Below are 24,344 nucleotides of genomic sequence, written 5' to 3'. Positions count from 1 at the left end.
TAAAAATATTTTTGCTGGGGAAGGGTATCAGCATTTTAATCTTCCGCGCGCTGATAAAAGGAGGAGGGCGAGGAGGAGGAGGAAGGAAACTCCTTTTTGCAGCACAAAATAGAGGAGAAACAAAGATGGCCTTTGTTTGGAGGAATATTGCACCTGCGTTAACTTTGCTGCTGACATCCTTAGTTGAAATTTGATTTCCCCCCTCTCCTTCCCCTCCCACTTTCATTATTCCTCAGGCCCAGGAATGCGCGGCACGCAAGCCATCTTTCTTGTCACTGACAAATTTCTTTCTTCGACTGCGAAGGGAGAGAAGCCCTTCCTTGCTTGCGCTACCATCGGCGAGGCATTCTGGCAGTGCACCTGCGCCTTGTAACCATATCCTCTCCTTGAGCAGGGGCTTCATGCCGGCCTGACAGACTTGGGAGGTCGATTTCCTGCCCTTTTCTAAAAGCTTGGGGTTACAGGTTCTGTCTGGACGAGGGAAGACCTTTTTAGAAATCCCTGCAGCAAAAAGAAAAAAACCAAAACAACCAGGAAGAGCAGGAGGAGCCCTGGATTTCCCTCAAGGAGAGAGTGTGGCTAAGAACTCTTGTGGCATGTGGTTGTGGAGGAAATGCTGCTTCTGTTTCATGCTGGGCTGCTACTTTTTAAGCTGGCAAGTTACATTGGAAGCGGCCTTCTAGGAAAGTGGTTTTCAACCAGTGTGCCATGGCACCCTGGGGTGCCTTGAATGATAATCGGGGTGTTACAGGCAGCACTGGTCTCTGTCCCTCTTTCCTCCCCTCCTTCACCTGAAGCTCTCTCATGTCTCTGCCCCCCAAAGGTTTTTGTGGCTGTTTGTTGAAGCAGCTGTTGCTACAAGCACCACAGGCGAATGGTGCCTATGGGGTGACCAGAGGATGCTGGTTACCAAGAACTGAGGTGGCCTTGGCGTATGCAAGCAAGTGGGCAAGGGAGACCAGTCAGGTAGTCCACCAGCTCTTGAGAATGGACAAACAAGCGGGAGGCAAGGCAGGCAGACACTGTGCTGGCCTTTCTTGTGTTTGCTGTGTGCAAGGCCTGCCTGGGAGCTGAGTGTCCGGTGCTGAAAGGGAGCCTTTCCACCATGCAAACCCAGCGGTGCCCGCTGCTGGCACTGCTGCCTCCCAAGGTAAGGTGTTAGCCCCATGTTCACCTCTGGCCAGTCTCTGTTGGGCCACCAAGGCTGGGGGCATCCTCTTCCCAGGACCCTGTAAGGCAGTGTGAGGAGGCACCTCTCTTTAGGACAGGGGGGGGGGAGGAGCGCAGAGACCAGGGGTGGCAGTAGTGACTGCCCAGAGGACTCCCAAGGACAGGTAAGAGGTTGAGGAAACACTACACAAGGGAAGGTGTTCAAAAACGGGTAAGAGGATGCCAGTTCTGTGAGAAAGGAGTGACATAATTGGGCTCCTGAACCCCACAGAGGTGCCACAGAAAGAATGTAGTTGGTCAGAGGAGCCGTGGACTCAAAAAAGTTGATTGGTTTAGGACATTGGTTTAGCTGTCCCAAGACTGTCTCTCCTTCCTGGCAGTGACTCTTTCCAGAGTCAAAGCAGAGATCTTTCTGATTACCTGCTGCTGATATATTTCACCAGAAATGTGAAGGATTGGATGTGCAAAGTGTGTGCTCAGCCATTGAGCTGCCACACAGCTTGCAGCAGGAGGCATTCTAACCACTGCACCATGCTGCCTTTCCTCTGTTCATTTGGCCCAGCTGAGTGGAGAGTTCCTTGGACAGGTGCTTGTATGCTGGACAAAGTGAGCCCAAACAACATTTTCATATAGCCCAGACTCTTTTTATGATATTAACCTTCTTTTGTTCTTTGCATGTCGGTTGGGGTTGATTTTGGGGGACCTGGGTTCAAGTTCCACCTTCACCAAGTGCAAGTTGTGTGGCCTTTTGTTGATCGACAAAGTCACTTCCCATTCTTGGCTTTGGTTTCCTGTCTGTAAAAAAATAGAAATAATTGTTGACTGTGGGTTTCATCTGACGAAGACAGCGCAGAATCGGAATAATTGGTGGAGAGGCATACAAAGAATAGAAGAAAAAAATATTATGTATGCTACCACAGCAGCTTCTATGATGTATACCCAAAGGTGGAAAGAAGAAACAGTTTCAACGAAAGGAGATTGGCAATTAAAACTGATGGAATATGCAGAAAAAAGTTAATGGAAGAATATGAAATCAAGATGAGAGACTCTTTATGACTTAGTGGAGAAAAATCTATTGGTTATTTGAAGGCGCATTGTAAACAACTTAAAACGTTAGCAGGGTTGGCATAAACTGGTACATTAGCGGATAACTAAAAGAGAATATAATGGGAAGTAAATAAATAGATTGAAATTGGATATGCAGTAATAAAAAGATCTAAAATAAGTAACCGCAGAAAGGAGGGGAGGGGAGTAGAAGAAAATGCGGATTGATATAAAGATGGTGATGATGATGAGGTAAATATATGTAAAATGAAAAGTGAAATTTAGATATATATATATATATATAAGACATAGAGCAGAATCATATTTCCCAGCATAGAAATTACTGTTTTAATCTTTGGAAATTAATAGATTATAAGATCCTGTCCCAGTGGATGTAGACCAGTTGATGACAATCTTGACACTTTAAGGACCTCTGTAGCCCTCAATTTGTACTTTGTTTTCAAGGCCTAAGATCGCACACATTTCTCAGCAATGTGCTGCCTCACCTACTGGGCCAGCCTGTGATTTCGTGCAGTGATTCCCTTGCTCTCCTTTCTCCTTTCCCCAGCTCCAGGGAAGCTCTGACGACTTGCTCAGAAAAGAGAGCTGTGGATATCTCGTAGATGACGGCTATGGAAAAATGACCAACAAGGTTCTATCCCAGTCTTATCACTTTCACCGCACACCACCAGTAAGCAGAGAAAGAAAATGGCTGTGCCGCAGATATCCATGGATCATGGGGAAGACGTAATAGAACCATGCCTACTAACAGTGACTAAAGACACACCTCTGAACTCGGAAGTTAAAATGTGTGTGTAAACCCCAAATTGAAAAAAGTGGATAGAACTCTTAAGTGCACTAGAAACAGAATAGTTCTAGTTGCATGTGACACAAAAAATGCAGTAAGGTTGGAACATGACCTTCTTACATGATTATTAGTGCCGTATATTGTATTTATCATCTGTTAACTATTTTATGATTACATTGTTCTTGTTGTTGTTGTTGTTTAGTCGTTTAGTCATGTCCGACTCTTCGTGATCCCATGGACCAGAGCACGCCAGGCATTTCTGTCTTCCACTGCCTCCCACAGTTTAGTCAAACTCATGCTGGTAGCTTCAAGAACACTATCCAACCATCTCGTCCTCTGTCGTCCCCTTCTCCTTGGCCCTCCATCTTTCCCAACATCAGGGTCTTTTCCAGGGAGTCCTCTCTTCTCATGAGGTGGCCAAAGTATTGGAGCCTCAGCTTCAGGATCTGTCCTTCCAATGAGCACTCAGGGCTGATTTCCTTAAGTATGGAGAGGTTTGATCTTCTTGCAGTCCGTGGGACTTTCAAGAGTCTCCTCCAGCACCATAATTCAAAAGCATCAATGCTTCAGTGATCAGCCTTCTTTATGGTCCAGCTCTCACTTCCATACATCACTACTGGGAAAACCATAGCTTTAACTATAGGGACCTTACTGGTTATATTAAAATCAGTTAAAACAATTCACATGACCCTCAATTGATTCAAAAATCCCAAACAAGTATCGGTACATTTAACTAACTAACTCTCTCTCACACACACAGCTGCTGAAAAACACTTTAAATGCTGTGTGTGAAATCTTAGTCATGATGAGATCCCATAATACCGCCTAGGAAACTTATTTTACAATTTCACCTTGTCCAAAATGCGAAACTGAAACTGGTGCCAAGCCACAATCCAATCGCCAGTCATTGCCAAGCTTCTGCCATCTTAGAAATGCCATAGACATCTTGATAGATGTGAAAGCTAAGTCAAATGTGGGCCGCATTCTTGGAGATGGGGAGCCATTCTTTACTTCTGTGGCTTCTACATCCTTTTGATTTCAGCTTGTTCCTCCTTGTCATTGTGGTGTGTGGGTTTTACCTTTTTTTTTACTTTAACGTTAGATTTAGAAGAGTTAACCTCATGAGAAGGAAACTACGGTATGAAGATATTTCATGCACTGTAGCCCATCAAACTGTGGTGAAGAGCTTTAAATTCAACAGTGCTAACTGCAGAAAACTCCAGCTTCTGACATGTTCTCTAAAATCTGCTTGAGATTAGGCCTTAAAAATAAATCTGAGGGAAAGGAATGTTTTTGTGTGGAGATATTAGGACCAGCTTGAGCTGGAGACCATCTTGGCAACTAGGGGTGGACCTCCCTGACGTTTAAGGAAAGGCAAGCCCCATTTCAAATCCTTTCGGAAATTGCCATTTTGATAGAATAACATTACAGGCAATCTCTCATATTTAGCATGTTTGTTTCATGCTCTGCCAGTCAACCACTGGAACAATGATAGAACCTCCAGGGCAGGTCATGGCTTGGAAATCATGGAACAATAGATTCAGATTGCAATAAATATGCTTCTCTCCCCCTCCCCCTTTTGAGTGAAAATAGTATATATTTTTCTTTGGGAAACTGCAGCTCAAGTTGCTTTATAAATATGCTTACTGGCAAACATGTTAGGTGGATTCCCCCCCCCCTACCTAATGTGTTCAATGAAACTTACTCTGGGTACCTATATATATAGGATTGCATCCTTAATCTGTGGTTATTCTGTGGTTGATATTTAATTGTCAAAGCTGTGAAGGCTGAGAATGAAAGGTGCATTTATTAATTTTTGGGACTACTTTGGTTCTGGGTGTTTTTTTTACTGCAATGGAAAAATCACACTCTGAAGCACATTTCCTTCCGGTGACTAAACCTTCCACTGCCTCTAAACAGGTAGGGTTATGTGTTTCTCAGATTTTTTTAAAAAATCAGGCACAGTTTGTGACCTATAATGCCACAATTACATTTTTGATATTAAAAAAAAGCTTTAAATTGCTTCAAGAACTCCTTGAGAATGTGATGGGAGATGTTTGTATTCACTCCATGCCACATAATGATTTCCAAGAACTTCTTCTGAATATTGCCATCCATGAACCACATCTGGATAGCAGAGAGCACATCCTAGTCTCTGTCCCATATTTGCTTAACATCTTTCTCTTGGAAGCTAACCAAAGCTTGGGCTTGAGCATCTATTGGAAGTGTTAGCCCTCATTTTTATTTGCCTTGGCTTCTTGAGCCAGGATGACTACAGCTGAGGATTAGGAGTTTTTCACATCTGCTCCAAGTTTCCACAATTCCAAGAGCTGGAAAAAGATCAAGATGGAGTCCACAGGTTAACTCTCCCTGGCTTTCTTGTGCAACTTACATCTCACGGGAGGTCTATCTGTGTGAGCAGTTCAGTGTTGGAGGAAGGGACTTAAAGAGATCCGCAGAGCAGCACCCATGAGTAAACTTGAGTTTCAAAATAGGAAAACCCTGCTGACTGATTTATGGAGCTCTGTGAGGTCCCTTCTCCAACATAACGCAGTTGCACCAGTTGTATAGTTAAATGCCTAACCATCTTGGGGAAAAGACATCCTCACCAGCTTTAACATCCAGCTGCCACTCTTCTGCCTACTTCATTATCAGACTGTCTTAGAAGGGACACGGTACTCTAGATGTGCAGGGATCCCGCCCCAATCTGTATGCTGACAGAGCCCTTTCAAATGCCAGCTGAACATACGGATGGAACTACATGGGGATAAGGACACCTCAAGTCTCGTGAAATCAAGGCAGTAATCACCAGAAGGAAATCTTGCTCCCTCAATTCTCAGTGGTGAACTGACCCTCTGTATAGGAAGAATGGGTCTTTTCAGGGCTTTTGAACCCAGGGCTCATAAATGGGTTCCTTGATGTTCTTCAGAGGCTTTGCCTGAGGAGGAATTCCAAAATTCATTGAAGAAAGCAAAGTTGAAATTTTGTTGCTAGGGGGGTAACCTCAGGGTGAGAGAGAGAGAGAGAGAGAGAGAGAGAGAGAGAGAGAGAGAGCGAGAGCAGGGGGAGAAACAGTTTCATTTTTGTATCTGAGGCCTGTTTGTGTGGTTGAGTCTGTTACTCTTGTCAAGAAAAACAATTCGGGACAAATACACCAATACAGAGTGGCAGTTGTCAGTTAAGTTGAAACTTATTTAGGTCTCTCCCTTGACCTTCCCCTCATGTGCAACAGTATAGCATCAAGCTATTAAAAAGTCTGGTGTGTGGTGCTGATCAATAATAGACAATACAGTGGTACCTCGGGTTACATACGCTTCAGGTTACATACACTTCAGGTTACACACTCCGCTAACCCAGAAATAGTGCTTCAGATTAAGAACTTTGCTTCAGGATGAGAACAGAAATCGGGCTCTGGGGGCGCGGCAGCAGCGGGAGGCCCCATTAGCTAAAGTGGTGCTTCAGGTTAAGAACAGTTTCAGGTGAAGTACGGACCTCTGGAACGAATTAAGCACTTAACCCGAGGTACCACTGTAAATTCAAAACAGGATATACTTAAAGCAGATTCTTCTGCCTCTCTATGTTAGAACTACACAGAAAAAGTTAAAATCTTTCTTGTCCTTTACAGTGGAACGGATACACTGCTACAAACAGCCCAAGTCAACAAACCATGGTCCTCAAGGACCGAAACTTACAGCCTCTTCAGAGGTTTATGAGAAATTTACTTTCCACTTGTTTTAAACTAAATTAAAGACATTTGGATGCTGTTTGGCTTTCTGCAGTTAGACCAGCCTGGCTTTCTATCTTTTATTGCTGTATGAGTTGCAGAGAGGATGGGATGGGGAAATTCTTGATTTCTTTTTTGGACAAAATAATGCATCCTTCGAATCAATATGGCAAACATGACCCAATAACCTGCCCGCCCTACAAACAAGCCCCACTGTAACCAACTGAATGCAACCAATCAAGTTCTAGACCCCCTAACCTCTTGCAATGTATGTGTATGTATATATATATATGGACACACACACACACACACAACTTATCCACCTGATGCTGACACAAACCCCCATCTCTCTCTCTCCCTCTCTTTCCCCTCAATCACAAGTTGTCGATGACAAAAGTGTGTCTCACTACATGCAAGCTAACTGTGAAAAAGACTCGGTGGTTCGAAAGGGGAGACAAAACATGTAGTTTCCCCACATTTGTTTGTTTTGTAGCACAATAAAAACCTTTAATAAAAACTAATTCATAAAAAGTAGTGACAATCTGTATGTATTCAAAATGGCGCCATCTATGTGCAAATATCAGGAGGCTTGTGGGAAAGGTACAAAACCTTCAGGGGCAAAAATAGGAAATAATCTCAAGTGGGCGGGAGGAGGAGTTGCCTCCAAACAACCCTATGAGAACTAAGCATAGAAATCAGAGGATGGGGAAGGGAATCAAATTGCAGATTGTGGAAAAGAGGGTGGCTGGCTGGCTGGTTCCTCAAACAGGCTGGGAAATGACAACAACAGGAGGAGGAACACTCCGTGTTGCAAGTTGTGAGATTCTACACTACTCCTGTTTTTTACTTTGCACACACACATGCAAAGGAATTAACAAAACAGGGCAAAATGGTTTGACTGTTTACTGCTTCTCTCTCTCTCTCTCTCTCTCTCTCTCTGTGTGTGTGTGTGTGTGTGTGTGTGTGTGTGAGAGAGAGAGAGAGAGAGAGAGAGAGAGAGAGAGAGAGAGAGAGAGAGAATCTGTAAGGCTTTGCATGAAGGTCTGAACCTTGCAAAAAGGTTTCTGAAGTTGTCTCTGTGATAAATCATTGTGTGACTTTGTCCATTTTTATTTCCCCTTTACCTAAATTGTCTCTGCACACCCTTTTCTAAAGTACACATTTGAGAAATGCATTGGCCTGGTTGTGAGAATACGTCTATTTTCCTCCCTGTCAGATAACAGGCCCTTGTTTCCTTTATATATAAAAAAAAAGCTCAATGGCAGCTGTTTTGGCAGCTGCAACGGAGGGTAAACAAAATACCATTTTCAAGTTTCCACATATTTCTCATATTACAGCCATCCAGGGACTGAATCAATACAACAAAAATTCTCAAAAGTGGGATTTTCAGATCCATTTGCTAGCAAGCAGGCAATATATTGAAACGGCAAGTCCTGAAAAGCAAAGGAGGTGTAGGAATGAAATTGCAACACAGAAAACACTTAGCAGGGTGGTGTTATGCAAAACAAACCCATCGGGATGTCATTTTTATTGGGGGTGGGGGTGGTTGGGGGGGTGGAACACCTGTTTTCAATTGTCTGGAAAAAACCTGCACAACTCATGACCCACCAAGCCAAATAAATACAACCCAACAGCTAGGCTGTCAAGCTTAGAGATATGTTTGACAGCAATTAGAATTAGATCTACCATCTGACGAACCTGTTTAATGCCTTGCAAGGAAAGCCCACTCGTTCATATGCTTCATTTGTGGTCGAGGACAGTTATGAACTCTTTCATTTGTACCAGTGGCGTAGCGTGGGTTGTCAGCACCCGGGGCAAGGCAAGTGATTTGCGCCCCCTAACCCGTGGATTTGCGCCCCTAACCCGTGGATTTGCGCCCCCTAACCCGTGGATTTGCGCCCCCTAACCCTAACCCCCAGATGTTGCGCCCGGTGCGGCCGGCCCCCCTGCACCCCCCACGCTACGCCACTGATTTGTACAGTTGTAAATTCTCAGAACGTATTTTGTATAGCGCACCATCTAGCTAGATCTGTGTTTATTGGATTTGATTCCTTTGCTATGGCTTGTGGCTGACTCAAATAAAGGTTTTCTCTATCTATCTGACAGCCCAGGTCTAGCCCTCTCATTAGCAAGACTGATACTGTCCATCTCAGGCAGCAGGTATGGGGGCACCTACCTCCTAATGGATAGCACATTGTCAAGTATTGTGTTTATTATAATTCTGCCATGACAGGAGTACTATTCAGACACCTAAATATCTTGCCTGCTTTTTCACTCACTGGCGGGCAAAAATTAGTCGAGCCCTTGGTCAACCATCTCATGATGTTGGGCTTTGAGAGTTGCAAACTATGCAGGCTGGATTTAAAGCTGCAATGCGGGTGGTGCTGTGGTCTAAACCACAGAGCCCAGGGCTTGCCGATCAGAAGGTAGTGGTTCAAATCCCCACAACGGGGTGAGCTCCTGTTGTTCGGTCCCTGCTCCTGCCAACCTAGCAGTTCGAAAGCACGTCAAAGTGCAAGTAGATAAATAGGTGGTACCGCTCTGGCGGGAAGGTAAACGGCATTTTCGGGCACTGCTCTGGTTTCGCCAGATACAGCTTAGTCATGCTGGCCACATGACCTGGAAGCTGTCTGTGGACAAACGTCGGCTCCCTCGGCCAGTAAAGCAAGATGTGCGCCGCAACCCCAGAGTCATTCGCGACTGGACTTAACTGTCAGGGGTCCCTTTACCTTTACCTTTTAGCTTGTAAAGAAAAAGAAGGTACCTTTTATCATATGTGGTGGACCTGTAATGTAACTTAAAAATTCTGGGAAATGATATACAATGAAATGAAAAAAAAATGTTTTAAATAACTTTTGTTAAAAAACCAGAAGCTTTTTTCTTAGGTACCAAGATTCTAAAGGAGCAGAGGAAATTTTTCATGTATGCCACAATGGCTGCTTGGATATTGCTAGCCCAAAGATGGAAGGAAGAAACAGCCCTGACCAGAGAAGAATGGCAAATCAAGTTGATGGATTATGCTGAAATGGCAAAATTAACCGGGAAGCTCAGGAATCAAGAAGACAAGAAATTTTAAAAAGAATGGGAAATGTTTATAGTGTATATACAAAATCATTGTAAACAGGTTAAAACATCAGCAGGATTTTAAATACACTTTTAATGTAACATAATTTACAGATAACTTTGGAAGATGAAAAATTGGAGAAGTATTGAAATGCAGTTGAAAATAGAATTAAAAGGAACCATGGAAGGGATGGAGACAGATTCAGAGCAATCTCGATATTTCAATTTTCTCCTATGGTTTGTTGTGTTTACTTTTTTGAAAATCTAATAAAAAAGATAATAAAAAATAAAACAAAGCTGCATAAGCTGGTTCCTACACGCATTCACACACCCATTTTTAACTTCTACCCAGGCAAAGCAGAAATGCGACCAACTTTCAAAGACTCGTGCCAACCAGGAAAAGCACGAAAGGGGGGTTGCAGAGAGGTGGGACCTAAGGAGAAGGGGTGTAGCTGGGGAGTGTTCCAAGAGCCAAACAGAGAGGACTGGAGGGCGACATTTGGCTCGTGGGGCTGTGCTACCCTCATCCCCACTTTCCCCTCTTCTCGACTGAGACTGATGGCTTGGCTCTTCAGCAGATTGCATTGCCTTTGATTTTCTCCCCTGATTTCTTTTCTCATGCTACGAGGTGCAGGAAACGTCTAGTTCTGTATCTGTTTTTCTTTTTTTAAGCTGAGATTTCTGCCGTGACTCATTCAGCGTATCCACTGGAAGACAGGAAGGTCTTCCCCAGATCATCATTTCGCTCCTGGTGGTGACTTTAAAGAGAACCATCTATCTCCCCCCCCCCATCTCCTCTTGCCACCCTGTTCCCACTTCCTCCATCCCACACCAGAATACTTAAAGGCTGGCTCCTGCACTGCTGTTCCTTTGTGGCCACTTTGCTCACTCTGCAATCAAGTTTCTGCCAGCATGTTCTAAAATTACATAGTTTATGTCTGAGTGGAAGACTAGTGGGTGCTGAAGCTCTGCTGTGTGAGTGGTCAGTCTGTTCATACTTTCCTGTGAGTTGGACTGCTTCTTGGTCATCACAACTCCTGCCAAGGAAAACATCTCCTCTTATAAACACGATGTGTATAATTTTACTGGGCTGAGGGCGGTGGTGGCGAAAGTTAGCACTTTGCCGTTTCAGCACTGCCCACTAATAGGTTTCTTCAAATCCTTACTAAGTGAGTCATGAAGGGACTCTGCTAAGAATGACTCAAAAAGCATCCCACAGTTTATTACACAATTTGGTGAAGTTTTATGAGGTAGCACTGAGTGTCCCATGGAAAGGAATTCCGTCCCTGATGCCTACTAAGAGGTATCTCATTTGCCAGTCAAAAACCTTGTAGTCATCATTGTCCTTTCATATTTCCTTCCTAAACTTCTCAAGGTTCTCCAGATGAACAATTGCCTTTGCATTGTCTCAACAGGGACATGACGGGTTGAAAGAAAACCAGATGTTTGTAGAAGGTGTGATGAATGATTAAACAAGAAGCCTTTCCTTGCAAAAGCAACCCCTCTGGTGGTCTGTTCAATAGCAAGATGTATTTGTAAATGGTATTATTCACACAGCCACTTGGGGAGGGGATGGAGTTGGCCTGGTCAGCAAAATGTCACTTTCTTTCTTACTTCAAACTATGAAGCTGTAGGAGGGCACAAATTAAAAAACAACAACCCCAAAAAAGCTGTCACTAGTAAGGCTGCCAAGTTGTGATTTTATACACACCTGGTGAGCAGAGACAGGGATGGGAATGACTAGACAAGGGACGGATTCTAATGATTTTTTGGTAGATAAGTGGGTACACGCCTAAAGGTTTTAAAAAATATCATTTGTATTAGTTTTTCAAAGGTTTTAACTAATTTACTTAACATAAAATATATCATTCACTTATATTTTTCTTTTTGGCTTCCCATCCTTTCCACCCTGATGCTTTTATTCTAATCCTTAATTGCTGCATTATACTTTTTACTAACACCCTAACTCCATCTTATCATTCATTTCCCCCATGCCATTCATATCGCAAATCCTGCTCGCAATTCATATCGCTAAAATACTTTGACAGATAGTTCAAAAAGGCCTCCAATTTCCCATAAATGGTTCATCATTTTGATCTCTTGGTTTTCCAGTCAATTTCACCATTTCAGCATCATCCATTAATTTTATAAGCCATTTTTCTTTGGCTGGAATCTCGTCCTCTTTCCATTTCTGTGCATCACCCCTGAGGGGTTTGATGGGTCAAGGGAGCCAGGATCTAGTAGGTTTGTAGTGGTTAAGAGCGGTAGTCTCGTAATCTGAGGAACCGGGTTCGCGTCTCCGCTCCTCCACATGCAGCTGCTGGGTGACCTTGGGCCAGTCACACTTCTTTGAAGTCTCTCAGCCCCACTCACCTCACAGAGTGTTTGTTGTGGGGGAGGAAGGGAAAGGAGAATGTTAGCCGCTTTGAGACTCCTTAAAGGGAGTGAAAGGCGGGATATCAAATCCAAACTCTTCTTCTTCTTCTTCTGTAAAAAACAACAACAGTGTAGGGTTGATTAGGAGCTTCTGGGTAGGTGGTGTACTTGGATGGTGAATTGCTATCACCGTCTTGCCATCAAGTGGAATGGCATTTAACAGGGTAACAACAGAAAGTAATAGACACTGATCTGAAATACAAAAGCAATTACAAAAAATACTTTCCTTGCAATCAATACAATCATTACTTGCTTCAAGATTGTGCTAATTTACATGCCTCCTGAAGATACAACAAACATGTAGCAGCTGTTGAATGTATCTCATTAGTGGGGACTCTTTTGACTTGTAAATATTAGGTTTTCGGTTAAAGGCATACAATCCTATGGAATGAAGAGTTCCAAGAGGACAGCTTGGAAATATCTGTCATCTCTCAAAAAGTTCCAAAAAGCAAACAGGAGACAAAGTATTATCTGCACTGAGAGTTCAGCAGTCATGTGGTGCAGATTTTGTTGGGCTGTACCATTTCAGAGTGCAGAAATTATGGACACATGCTTGAATGCTTCCCCAGATTTTAAAAAAAGAAAACACTAATTCTGTACCTACAAAACTGACACATCCAAAAAAAGGATAATGTCAGTGTAGGTGTATGCCTGCTCCCCACAAAACTGTGTCCAACGTGGCTCACAACATATCAAATGAACAAGAAGTCCAACTCAAAAACCTTTTAGAAACAATTATACATCAAAATAAAAAAATAATAATTCCATGTAACATTATGTGAAGTAATACAAAAAACCTAACATAATTTAGCAGCTTAAACTAAACAATATTGTATAAAATATTGTTACGCTCCACCCTAAATTCCAAGCATGAGAGATTGCCAAGGGTGCCTACGCTTATCCAGAGTTTGGTTTCCTTTGAATAAAGACCAATGGAGACTGTGGTGCCTTTAGGATATTTGGTTTCATTTGCACATATATGCAACTTGAGCGCAAAGGTCTTTCAGTGTTGATGCTCCCATAAAACTTGCTTCCCAATTAGGTTTCCAGGGCAGCCCCCAAATCCTGCCCAGAGCAAAGATGTCTCCATCTCCAGCTTTCAGCATCCGGATTTTCTGCTCACACCCAAAACAACTCTGGTTATTGTTCTCCTATGTACCAGCCAGGTGAGGGAAGTGTGGAAAAGACCCTCCACATTTGTCTGTGGCACAGAGCAACGTCTTTGGATATGCTAAATTGCGGTACTTAACTAGCCAGCCAAAGCCATTACCTTGACAAAGAATCTCATTTGGCAGGCTTTATGGAATCATAGAAATGTAGAGTTGGAAGGGAACATGAGGGTCATTCAAGTCCAACCTCTGACAATGTGGGAATCTCAACTAAAGCATTCAGGACAGAAGACCATCCACCGAATTCAGCAGGCACACAAGCCGTGAGCTTTTCCTGTGAGTTCTCCTCCACTGACGAAAACAGTGCTGGCTTCTCCACCAATTCCTCCCTCTCCCACTTTACCTCAGGGTCCCGGGTATTAGAGAAATCAGTTGGCACCAGCTCATGCTGTCTAACAGACACCTTCAATTTCTCCCACTCCCCTTTTTCCACAGCAGGTTCAAACATATTTGGGACTTACAAGGGGACGTGAAGGAAATAAGCCCTTCCTTGTTTGTCTCCAAACATCTGGTATTTAGTGGCATACTGATAGGATAGGAGAGACCCAGTACATAGATTTTCAACACGCACAGAAATGCTATATGGATTATTGCAAGAAAAACAGACATGCTCAAACACATGCAGAAAAAGATGATCTCTTTCCTTTCCTGCTCTCTCAGCTTGACGAAAACACTGCCTTCTTAAACCCAATGTGAGACGCTTCGTATAGAAGCACTTGCTCACGAAAGCTGTGTGCCTATTCCATTTGTTAATTGATGGCAGAACTTATTCCACTCTTTCCGAGATCTGTTTCTTTGAGGAACCCCAGGGAATAAATTACTTCACACACAGGTATTTGTAGCACTTAGTCGCTTTCGTGTAAAATGCTGAATACAATATTGTCCTGTGTAAATCTCCTAGGATTAGCACTTTGATTAAACCTGAGACTTGAAATTCTTGCCCAGAAGGAATGGAGACAAAGAGATTTGCTTTGGGGCTCCCTGCACCTCAGAAATGATGAAGGTGAAGGAAAAAAATTTGTTGACTCTTGGGTCTAACAAGCCCAAGCTCTAAACGTCTTTTTAATGCAAAAAGAATTTTGAGCAAAATAATTTAAAATATGTATCAAAATGGGTCATGTTCTAAGGATAGACATCAATGCTGACATGGGCAAAACACATCTGTCAGTTAATAAGATCTTGCTCTGTGTATGTAGGGAGATTGATAGCCAGTCAAATGATTTTGAATGTGTGTATTACAATCTGCTTGGGAGTATCTAAATGCAGATGGGAAACTGCTTGTATGAATGGTGAATGTATCTAGAGTTGTACACCAGAGTACCTTGAGAAGTTCAGCTTCTTGAGGTGGCTTCGACCACTCTATTTCTATGATTATGAGACTTTGAGTTGTCTTAGAGTTCCAAACTTGGAGGGTAACTTATGGGTCCCTCTGTAGGTTATGCCTTGCAATCTTTTCTTTCAATGGCTTGGTAACGACCAAGAGAGCAAGCCTCAATTGGTGTTGTTACTCTGCTTTAAGCTTATTTTCTTCCTTTGTTCTTGTATAATAAGAACAAACAAATAAAATTAATTTATTGACTATTTTGAATTGATCTATGATTCTATGTGTACTTTGTATGTGTTACCTATTGTATTCAGGTTGATTTGACGCCCCCCCCCCAAAAAAAAAAACACACAGTATGATTATGTCAGTTTTAATTTGTTCATATTTATGATATCAGCTTTCCATAACCAGTACATATTATTCCATTTCATAGAAATCTTATGTCCAGATCCCAGTTTGCAGCTGTTGGGTATGTTGGGTTGGAATATGGATTGTGTATTTCCCATACATTTGAAGCACATTCCCACCCAACCATGGGAACTGTAGTTTGTTAAGGGTGCTGAGGGTTCTTGGGAGATCCTTATTCCTCTCACCAAGCTACAGTAGTGGTTTAAAAGTCAATCCCTCTTCCCAGGGAACTCTGGGTATTGTAGATCTGTGGGGGGGACGGACAGTTATTAACTCTCAGAACCCTTAACAAGTTACAGTGCCCAGGATTCTTTAGGGGAAGACTGTTTAAAGTAGTACAGTGGTACCTCGGGTTAAGTACTTAATTCGTTCCGGAGGTCCGTTCTTAACCTGAAACTGTTCTTAACCTGAAGCACCACTTTAGCTAATAGGGCCTCCTGCTGCTGCTGCGCTGCTGGGGCACGTTTTTTGTTCTCATCCTGAAGCAAAGTTCTTAAACGGAAGCACTATTTCTGGGTTAGCGGAGTCTGTAACCTGAAGCGTATGTAACCTCAGGTACCACTGTATTACAAAGCTTTAAAATATAGCATGGATGTAGGCTTTATGGACCTTCATTGAGTATGTTTGAGGGTGTAGACCAAGGAGTCTGTCCAAAGACATCACAAAAATGGTGAGTTTTGAAGAGGATTCTGATGGAAGAGACTGGTAGCATAATGCGGGAGTTCTTTCTGGGAAGGATTGGTAAATATTCCAGTTCTCTGCCATCGTCTGAGTCATGATATATTCTTGACATGGCCTTCAGTGCCGTCTAAGTTACCTCAGCCCGATCTTGCCATATGCTTCAAAGCAGAAATACAATTATCCCTTGGAAGTGCCCATTCGTTTCTTCCTTTCCCACTGCCAGTTCTGCGTATGGAGTGTGTGTTTTTTCTTTCCCCCCTTAGTGTCTATAGCAAATCTTACTCATCAATATGACTAGCTACACGAACCACTCGATTATTATCCTTCAAACATGCAGAGGGCCTCTTGACTAAACCAGCTGTCAGCGTTAACAGCAGCCACTCCTTCAGGAAAGGAACAAGAATCCCCCCCACCCATTCTGTTAAATCAGAGCTTAGTCACTAAAAGTTATTAACGGGAAAAGGTTTGACTGCAATCATGCATTAAGTCAGAACAGGTATGGAAAGTTTAGGGGTTTAGATTTTTTTTTTTTAACCCTACTCTTCAGTAAATGGTTTAGATCACGGGTGAAGTACATAGAAGAGGCATCACTAAATTTACATGTCTGCTGTACAGTGGTACCTTGGGCTACATACGCTTCAGGTTACATACGCTTCAGGTTACAAACTCCGCTAACCCAGAAATAGTGCTTCAGGTTAAGAACTTTGCTTCAGGATAAGAACAGAAATCGTGCTTCAGCAGCGCGGTGGCAGCAGGAGGCCCCATTAGCTAAAGTGGTGCTTTAGGTTAAGAACAGTTTCAGGTTAAGAACGGACCTCTGGAACGGATTAAGTACTTAACCTGAGGTACCACTGTAGAGTGATTTTTGATACGCCCTCATTGCAAAGTGCTTGGTGGAATATAAAAACTTGAGCCAGCTTCACAACAATAACCCTATCAATCCCCCCCCATCAAACTAGCCAGGGCATGCTGGATTCAGTGTGACAGTGCATTTAGCATCTGCTGCAATGGAATATTAATAGAGAATGACTAGGAGTTAATTTTATTAGAAAGATGATCTTGGAGAACTGTTACAAAGGTGTCACAATGAAATTCAGTTAGGGGGGATTTGAGGAAGTCAGATAACAATGAAAGTTAATTTGGATTTTAGAAGTAATAAGTGTTTTTATTTTTCTTTCTTTTTTTCATTTAGTACAGTGGTACCTTGGGTTACATATGCTTCAGGTTACATACACTTCAGGTTACAGACTCCACTAACCCAGAAATAGTGCTTCAGGTTAAGAACTTTGCTTCAGGATGAGAACAGAAATTGTGCTCCAGCGGTGCAGCGGCAGCCCCATTAGCTAAAGTGGTGCTTCAGGTTAAGAACAGTTTCAGGTTAAGTACAGACCTCCGGAACGAATTAAGTACTTAACCCGAGGTACCACTATATTGTAATGTGTTTTGTTTTGTGTCTTTTATATGTTATATTTGTTACAAATGTGGAAAATCAATAATTTTATTTTTTTATTTTTTTAATAGAGAATGATTACCTTGCACCCCAGGCGAGGAGCATCTTTGGTACTACCCCTCTCATTTGTTCAATTTTTGAATATTTACGGTATTTTTCGCTCTATAACACGCACCCGACCATAACACGCACGTAGTTTTTAGAGGAGGAAAATCCGTAGGCGTGCCACCCATAGGCATTCCGTCCATAACACGCACAGACATTTCCCCTTACTTTCTAGGAGGAAAAAAGTGAATGTTATGGTGCAAAAAATACGGTATATTTCATTTCCTTTTTCAGCCTACTTGACAGTGTTGATGTGTCCTTTGCACGCATGACTCACCTTGTCGTGTGAGATCCTGTGTTTCTTCCCGCATGTGTAACAGCAGCAGCAAACGGCAACACAACGATGGCCATGCCACCTTTATAAGTGAAAAAGAAGTACTGTAAAATAGTATTCACAAATCACTTGGCCACTGAATTCCATGAGCTGGTGACCTACTGACTAAAGTACTGCAGCGTGATCTATGCGGGGCCACCCTTGAAGACTGAGGGTGGAATTCAACAAAGCTTCCCTAAACAGGGCTAAAAGCTTCCCTAAACAGGGAAGTTGGAAGATATCAGGAAGATGTACACCAGAGATGGGAATCCTGCAGGATCGATGATGAAGCCTAGTTATGGTTGGACTGCAATTCATCCTTGTCCATTGGCTAGGCTGGCTAGGGCTGATGGGACTTGGCATCCAACAACATCTGGAGGGCCACAGGTTCCCTGATGTGCACACACACACACTCACACTCACACACACACACACACACACACCAATTCAACATGACAAGAATGGCAAAGTGGATGATAATCTGCCTTTTCCCTAGAACACATTGCCTGCTTCTGGATGCGAAAAGAGAGGGAGTGAACCTTATACACCGCCAGGAGCTCTTTAGAAAAAAGGTAAAGGTAAAAGTAAAGGGACCCCTGACCATTAGGTCCAGTCATGGCCGACTCTGGGGTTGCGCCGCTCATCTCGCTTTATTGGCCGAGGGAGCCGGTGTACAGCTTCCAGGTCATGTGGTCAGCATGACTAATCCACTTCTGGCGAACCAGAGCAGCGCACGGAAACGCCGTTTACCTTCCCACCGGAGCTGTACCTATTTATCTACTTGCACTTTGACATGCTTTCGAACTGCTAGGTTGGCAGGAGCAGGGACCGAGCAACGGGAGCTCACCCCATCGCGGGGATTCGAACCGCCGACCTTCTGATCGGCAAGCCCTAGGCTCTGTGGTTTAACCCACAGCGCCACCCAAAAAGGTGGGGTTTAAATGTAATAAATAATAAGAAATGAGCAGGGCCTGTGTGCTGATTGGCCTGGCTGTTGGAAGTGCAACAGCAGAGATCATTTGGTGTTTGACTTAAGGGTTAATTGCATTACCAGTAAAACCAGCTAGCCATGTGGGTTGAGGAAGTGTTACTTAAGTTCAGTTCGTAAGGGTGTGTGTGTGTGTGTGTGTGTGTGTGTGTGTGTGTGTCTTTAGGCATGCTCATAAGATAGTAAATAGCCAGGGGATTTTGTTTCGTCCCATAGTTACGCTTTTAGCATAAATTTCTGTTCAGTTACAGTTCTGCCTTACTTCCGGAAATCTCTCTCTGTACCTATGGTGGCATGTGTTTTCAGTTAATTACATTTGTTCCTGATTATTTTTGTTATGGCTGCAGGGAAAGGAAGGGGCCTTACTATCTCTGAAATGTGATGTGAATATCCGCAACCCCCACCTCCAAAATCCAGCTTTTGGTTCATTAACAAACTATCTTTGGGGAGCGGGGGCGGGGGGAGACTGCAGAGACTGTCTGTACCATTGACACGAAATAAAACTCTTGTCTTTCAATACCGTTCCCCCCCCCCCAGTTGTCTTGTTATAACCCTGGAGACCCTTATTTTCCATATAAATTAATAATTCCATCTTTCCATCGGAAATAAAATACTTCGAAACTATACAAGTCCGACAGAAATGAAACCAGATCCAAACTCCATTCAGGAGCAGGCTAAAGCTGGCTAAGCTAGCCTAAGCCTCACAGAGGGGAAACAAGCCTTTAGAATAGTGTTTGAATTACACCACCCTTTCTGCTGGGTTGCCAGTACATGTGACTGAGCTCAGTGGGCTTAGGATCCAGCGTAAGTGGCCCCTCTCTAATCCCACCAGATGCCTCTTTCTCAGGGCATCTGCCTGCTTAAGATCGGCTGGATCCTAATTCCTCGCACCTGAACAGCTCTTGCTATAGGATGGATGCCTTAGAGCTGGGAAATTCCACCTCAGATTATTTCAGAAGCACAGGTCTAAATCTGGTTCTTAACACAGACCCTCCAAGTGTCCCTATTTTCCAAGGACAGTCCTTGATTTACAGAAGCCACCCCAGTTTCTGATTTGATCCCAGAATATCCCACTTTTCCTTAGGACATCCTTATTTTCATCAGAGAAACGTTGGAGGGTATGGAGTTATGCGACCCCCAAGCCAAGGAGATCAGTAACTATACAACCTTTAGAAGACATCAGAAGGCAGCCCTGTATATGGAAGTTTGAAAAAAAAATTTAATGTTTTATTGAGTTTGTAGATATGTTGGAAGCCACCCAGAGTGGCTGGGGCAACCTAGTCAGATGGGCGGGGTAATATTATTATTATTATTATTATTATTATTATTATTATTATTATTATTAATAAGGGCATGCCTGTTTTCATCAGAGAAAAGTTCGAGGGTATATTAACACTGATCTTCTGGTCTCTTGCAGACTGTCAGAGTTTTCTGTAGGTACTGTAATTTGCTATGGGTTGCTGAAAACCGTAACTCTGGAAGTGCCCAGAACTCTTTGAAGGAAAGAATGTGCTTTGGATGTGTTTTAAAGGTATACTTATGTACACAGTCGGAGAGAGCTGTGTGTTTTGAGGAGCTGAATAGTAAACATGGAACATCTTCCTGGGCTTAGGATATAAGAAAACTGTAGTAGGCTGGGGAAGTCTTCCTGTGTAATTTTCCTGGAGATATTTTTGGCTTGGAAAACAGACCCAGGAAGGACGAAGGCTGCGTGGGAAGCAATTGTGAAACAACCTCTACTCACAGGAAGAGTAGTAAAAACTCAGCGCATTATTTATAGAATGACTGTCAAGCTGACCAGCTCCCAGAGGAATATTTAACTTACCATCTGTTGCCTCTTCAGTCATTACTACTCAGCCTCTTCCGTCTCTCCAGCTGCTCAGAAGGCCCCTGAAGGAGGGATTCAGAAGGACAGTCATCTCCTGGGGCTTCTCAGCTGGCAGCTGAACCCCCAAGATGTTGGCCTATAAATTCCCCATTTCAAGTGAAAAACCTCTTTTACATTCATCTAAGCCAGTCAAGTAGAAACATCTCATTTCCTCTGCTGGAAAGTCTATACAAGCCCTTCAAGCTATTGGGTAATTTTTGTATCAAGTCCAAAGCTACTTGTAAAGGACCTCCCATAGAATTGCTCTCATTCAGGAGTGGGGTGGAGAGGGGAACAATATCTCCTTCCCCTACCTGGCCATATGTTTAATTAGGGTTTCAGAAAAGCTCCTAATTAAACATAAGCCTTGTTCCTGAACTTCTTTGGAACTGGGTCCAGTGTGAGGAAGGTCGTCCTCAGGTTAGTCCAGGTTGGGTTGCCCTGATTCAGGCCCCCGGAATCAAGGCTGCAGGGGGGATGTGAGAGGGCTGTGGCAGCCTCCCAATCTACCCCACCTTTGGCTCCAATCCAAAGAGCATTGGGTTGCCTCACCCTTGGCTGACCCCAGGACCACCACCCCAGACTTGGGTCCAAGTAAGTTCAAGGGTAGGACTAATTTGTGTGTGTGTGTGTCATTGTTTTGGTTTCTTACTATGGGGTGCTTTTTTAAAGTTTTTCTGTTGTAAACCACCCTGTGATCTTTGCATGATGGGCGGTATATAAATTTAATAAATAAATTGAATTGAATTAGTGTTCTGAAATCCTAATTAAATACATAGCTAAGAGAAGGGCGGAGGCACCCTGGCTGAGATGGTGGGTGCCTCCCTCCCACAGACTCACCCCCTTTGAAAAGAAAGCTGCTTGTGGACATCACCCACCCACAAGCTGCAGGATGCTGAGGTGTGAGGAGGCATCAGGCAGGAAGAAGAGCAACAGGCACACAGGAAGTTGGGCCTTCTTTCTCCTGGAAGATGCAGCCACCAAGCAGAGATCATGGCTTTGCTGAAGGGTTTTCCCACCCTGCTTGCCTCTCTTTCCTGTCTGATGTCCCTTCCTGATGACAGCCATGGATGCCTGTGGACCACCCAACCAGACCCACAGCAGTTCATGCCTCTTCTTCTTTGACAATCACTCATAGCCGAGTAAGATTGTCTTCCATGAATATGGTATTAACAGAGTGTCCATAAGTGACTGTGGAGGCCAATTCTGGATCCATACGTCCTTTCACAGTGGAGACACAGGTTTCCGGGTAGGAGTAGATCATGGTGAGGATTTGCCAAACATGCCTTCCTCTTAGCTCTTTTTGCCCTTTTGTCCTGACTTTGTGCTTCTTCAACGTCCATGATGCCTTTGGTGAAGGCTGTTCTCCAATTAGAGCACTTGCAGGCCAATGATTCCCAGTTGTCAGTGTTTATACTACATTTTTAAAAAGATTTTCCTTGAGAGAGTCTTTTGTTATCCACTGATATGCCGCTTTCCATTCTTAAGTTGGGAATAGAGTAGTTGCTTTGGAAGACGATAATCAGGCATCTGAACAACATGACCAGTCCATCGAAGTTGATGTTGAAGAATCATTGCTTTGACACTGGTGATCTTTGTTTCTTCCAGTACACTGACATTAGTTTGCCTATCTTCCTCATCCAGTGTCAAAGTCCTTCTGAAGAGACCTGACTTTGGTAGGACTCAGGGAAATTTTGTGCATACCATCTCTCCATCCATCCATCCATCCATCCATCCATCCATCGATCCATCCATCCACCATCTCTCCTCCCTCCCTCCTTCTCTCTCACACACTTTTATTGATGTTTTCATTCATTTGTTAATCACTTTGGGATGTCTCATGGGAAAGGAATCATAAACAAAATCAAATAGGCAATTAAATGTGCCTGTATTATTTGAAATTAGTTTTCCCCTGCCTTGCATTTTGAACATTGTTTATGGCATAGCAATTCACCTAGCAATGATTTATACCTATGAGACAGCAAACAGCAAACTTTCTTCCGCCATTTGTCACAGCAGAACATTCTAGAGGTGGTAGATAGACATGGCCAAAGATGTCTCTGTTTTCAAACAACTCAGTCCCTATATCTGCTTTCGCAAATGACCAAGTGATTGCTTTTAAAGGTATTAAATGGGCCCAGGTGGCACCATAAAGCTAGGTGCCTCCACATGGAACATCTGTCGCCTGTTCCCTAATTCCTGCTATCTTTACAAGGCAGCGTGTGATCTTTTTTTAACCCTTTTGCTTCCAGCCTTCTCCTCCTAACAGTTTGCACCACTGCAAACTTTGTTCTGATAAGAGCACAATGGATCATTGTGATGCATTTAGTGCATAAGCACATTATGCTGGGTATGGTAGGCAGCTGCAAGACAGTGCGAGGTTTTCTGCAGAGATGGTTTCCTGTGTGTCCCTGAAACTACAATTGCTTTACAGTTATATCTGCACTTCACTTGTAACATTTTATATCACATTCCCGCCCCCCCCCCCGGCCGCTCATATCTCAAATCCTGCGCGAGATTTCGTTTTGCTAAAATATTTTGACGGATAGTCCAAAAAGGCCTTCAATTTGCCATAAACAGTTCGCCATTTTGATTTCTTGGTTTTACAGTCAATTTTGACATTCCAGCGTTATTCATTAATTTTACAAGCCATCCTTCTTTGGTTGGATTCTCTTCCTCTTTCTATTTCTGCACATCTAAGATTCTGCCTGCAGTTGTTGCATACGTAAAAAGATTAGTCAACTTCTTTGGAACCCCTGTCCCAATCATCTCTAGCAAAAAAGGCTTGGGGTTTTTTTTGGGGGGGTCACCAATTTAAACTTCTTTTTGAATTCATTATCTATCATTTCCCATAAACCCTTGACCTTTTCTCCTCACCTACTGCATTTATTTTTTTAAGATTTGCCTTCTAAAAAAACAAATAAATCCAAAAGTCAAATCTAATCTGAAATGTATATGAGAGTGAAAGTAGGGGCAAATGGTCAGTTGACAGCTCCACTTCCAAAAACAAAAGGGGTGTGACAAGGGTGGTTACTGGCTCCCCTGCTGTTTAACATTTATGCAAATGATGCAATAACGGAACTGAAAGGGCCAGAATTATTTCCTGTTTCAGTTTTATCCCATAAAGTATCAATTTTGCTATTTGCCAGTGATATGGTGTTATTCAGCATCTTAAAAAGCAGAGACATCACCTTGCCAACAAAGGTCTGTATAGTTAAAGCTATGGTTTTCCCAGTAGTGATGTGTGGAAGTGAGAGCTGGACCATAAAGAAGTCTGATCACCAAAGAATTGATGCTTTTGAATTATGGTGCTGGAGGAGACTCTTGAGAGTCCCATGGACTGCAAGAAGATCAAACCTATCCATTCTGAAGGAAATCAGCCCTGAGTGCTCACTAGAAGGACAGATCATGAAGCTGAGGCTCCAATACTTTGGCCACCTCATGAGAAGAGAAGACTCCCTGGAAAAGACCCTGATGTTGGGAAAGATGGAGGGCACAAGGAGAAGGGGACGACAGAGGACGAGATGGTTGGATAGTGTTCTCGAAGCGACCAGCATGAGTTTGACCAAATTGCGGGAAGCAGTGGAAGACAGGAGTGCCTGGCGTGCTCTGGTCCATGGGGTCACGAAGAGTCGGACACGACTAAACGACTAAACAACCAACAAGAATGGTGTTATTAGCACAAACGCAAGTCGGTATGAGGCCTTTACTCCTCTCTGCTGCAGTCTGGCATCTTGTCCAAATTATGGGCCACAGGATAGACTTGAGATGTATTAAAATGCATTTTCCCTATG

General features: G+C 43.2%; 1 long non-coding RNA gene across 1 annotated transcript; it reads right to left on the bottom strand.

Moving 5' to 3' along the window:
* Positions 1–1,486: 1,486 nt before the first annotated feature.
* LOC308589464 lies at positions 1,487–22,861 on the bottom strand. Its single transcript, XR_014009284.1, has 3 exons — positions 22,522–22,861; positions 20,509–20,573; positions 1,487–1,965 (listed from the first exon to the last, which is right to left on the bottom strand). It is a non-coding gene; the product is annotated as an uncharacterized lncRNA (long non-coding RNA).
* Between the last annotated feature and the right edge of the window lie 1,483 nt (positions 22,862–24,344).

Source organism: Podarcis bocagei, assembly GCF_964188305.1.
Source record: "Podarcis bocagei genome assembly, chromosome: 6".
Lineage (NCBI taxonomy): Eukaryota > Metazoa > Chordata > Lepidosauria > Squamata > Lacertidae > Podarcis > Podarcis bocagei.
The sequence above is the reverse complement of the archived record's forward strand: the minus strand, read 5'-3'. Positions and strand labels throughout refer to the sequence as shown.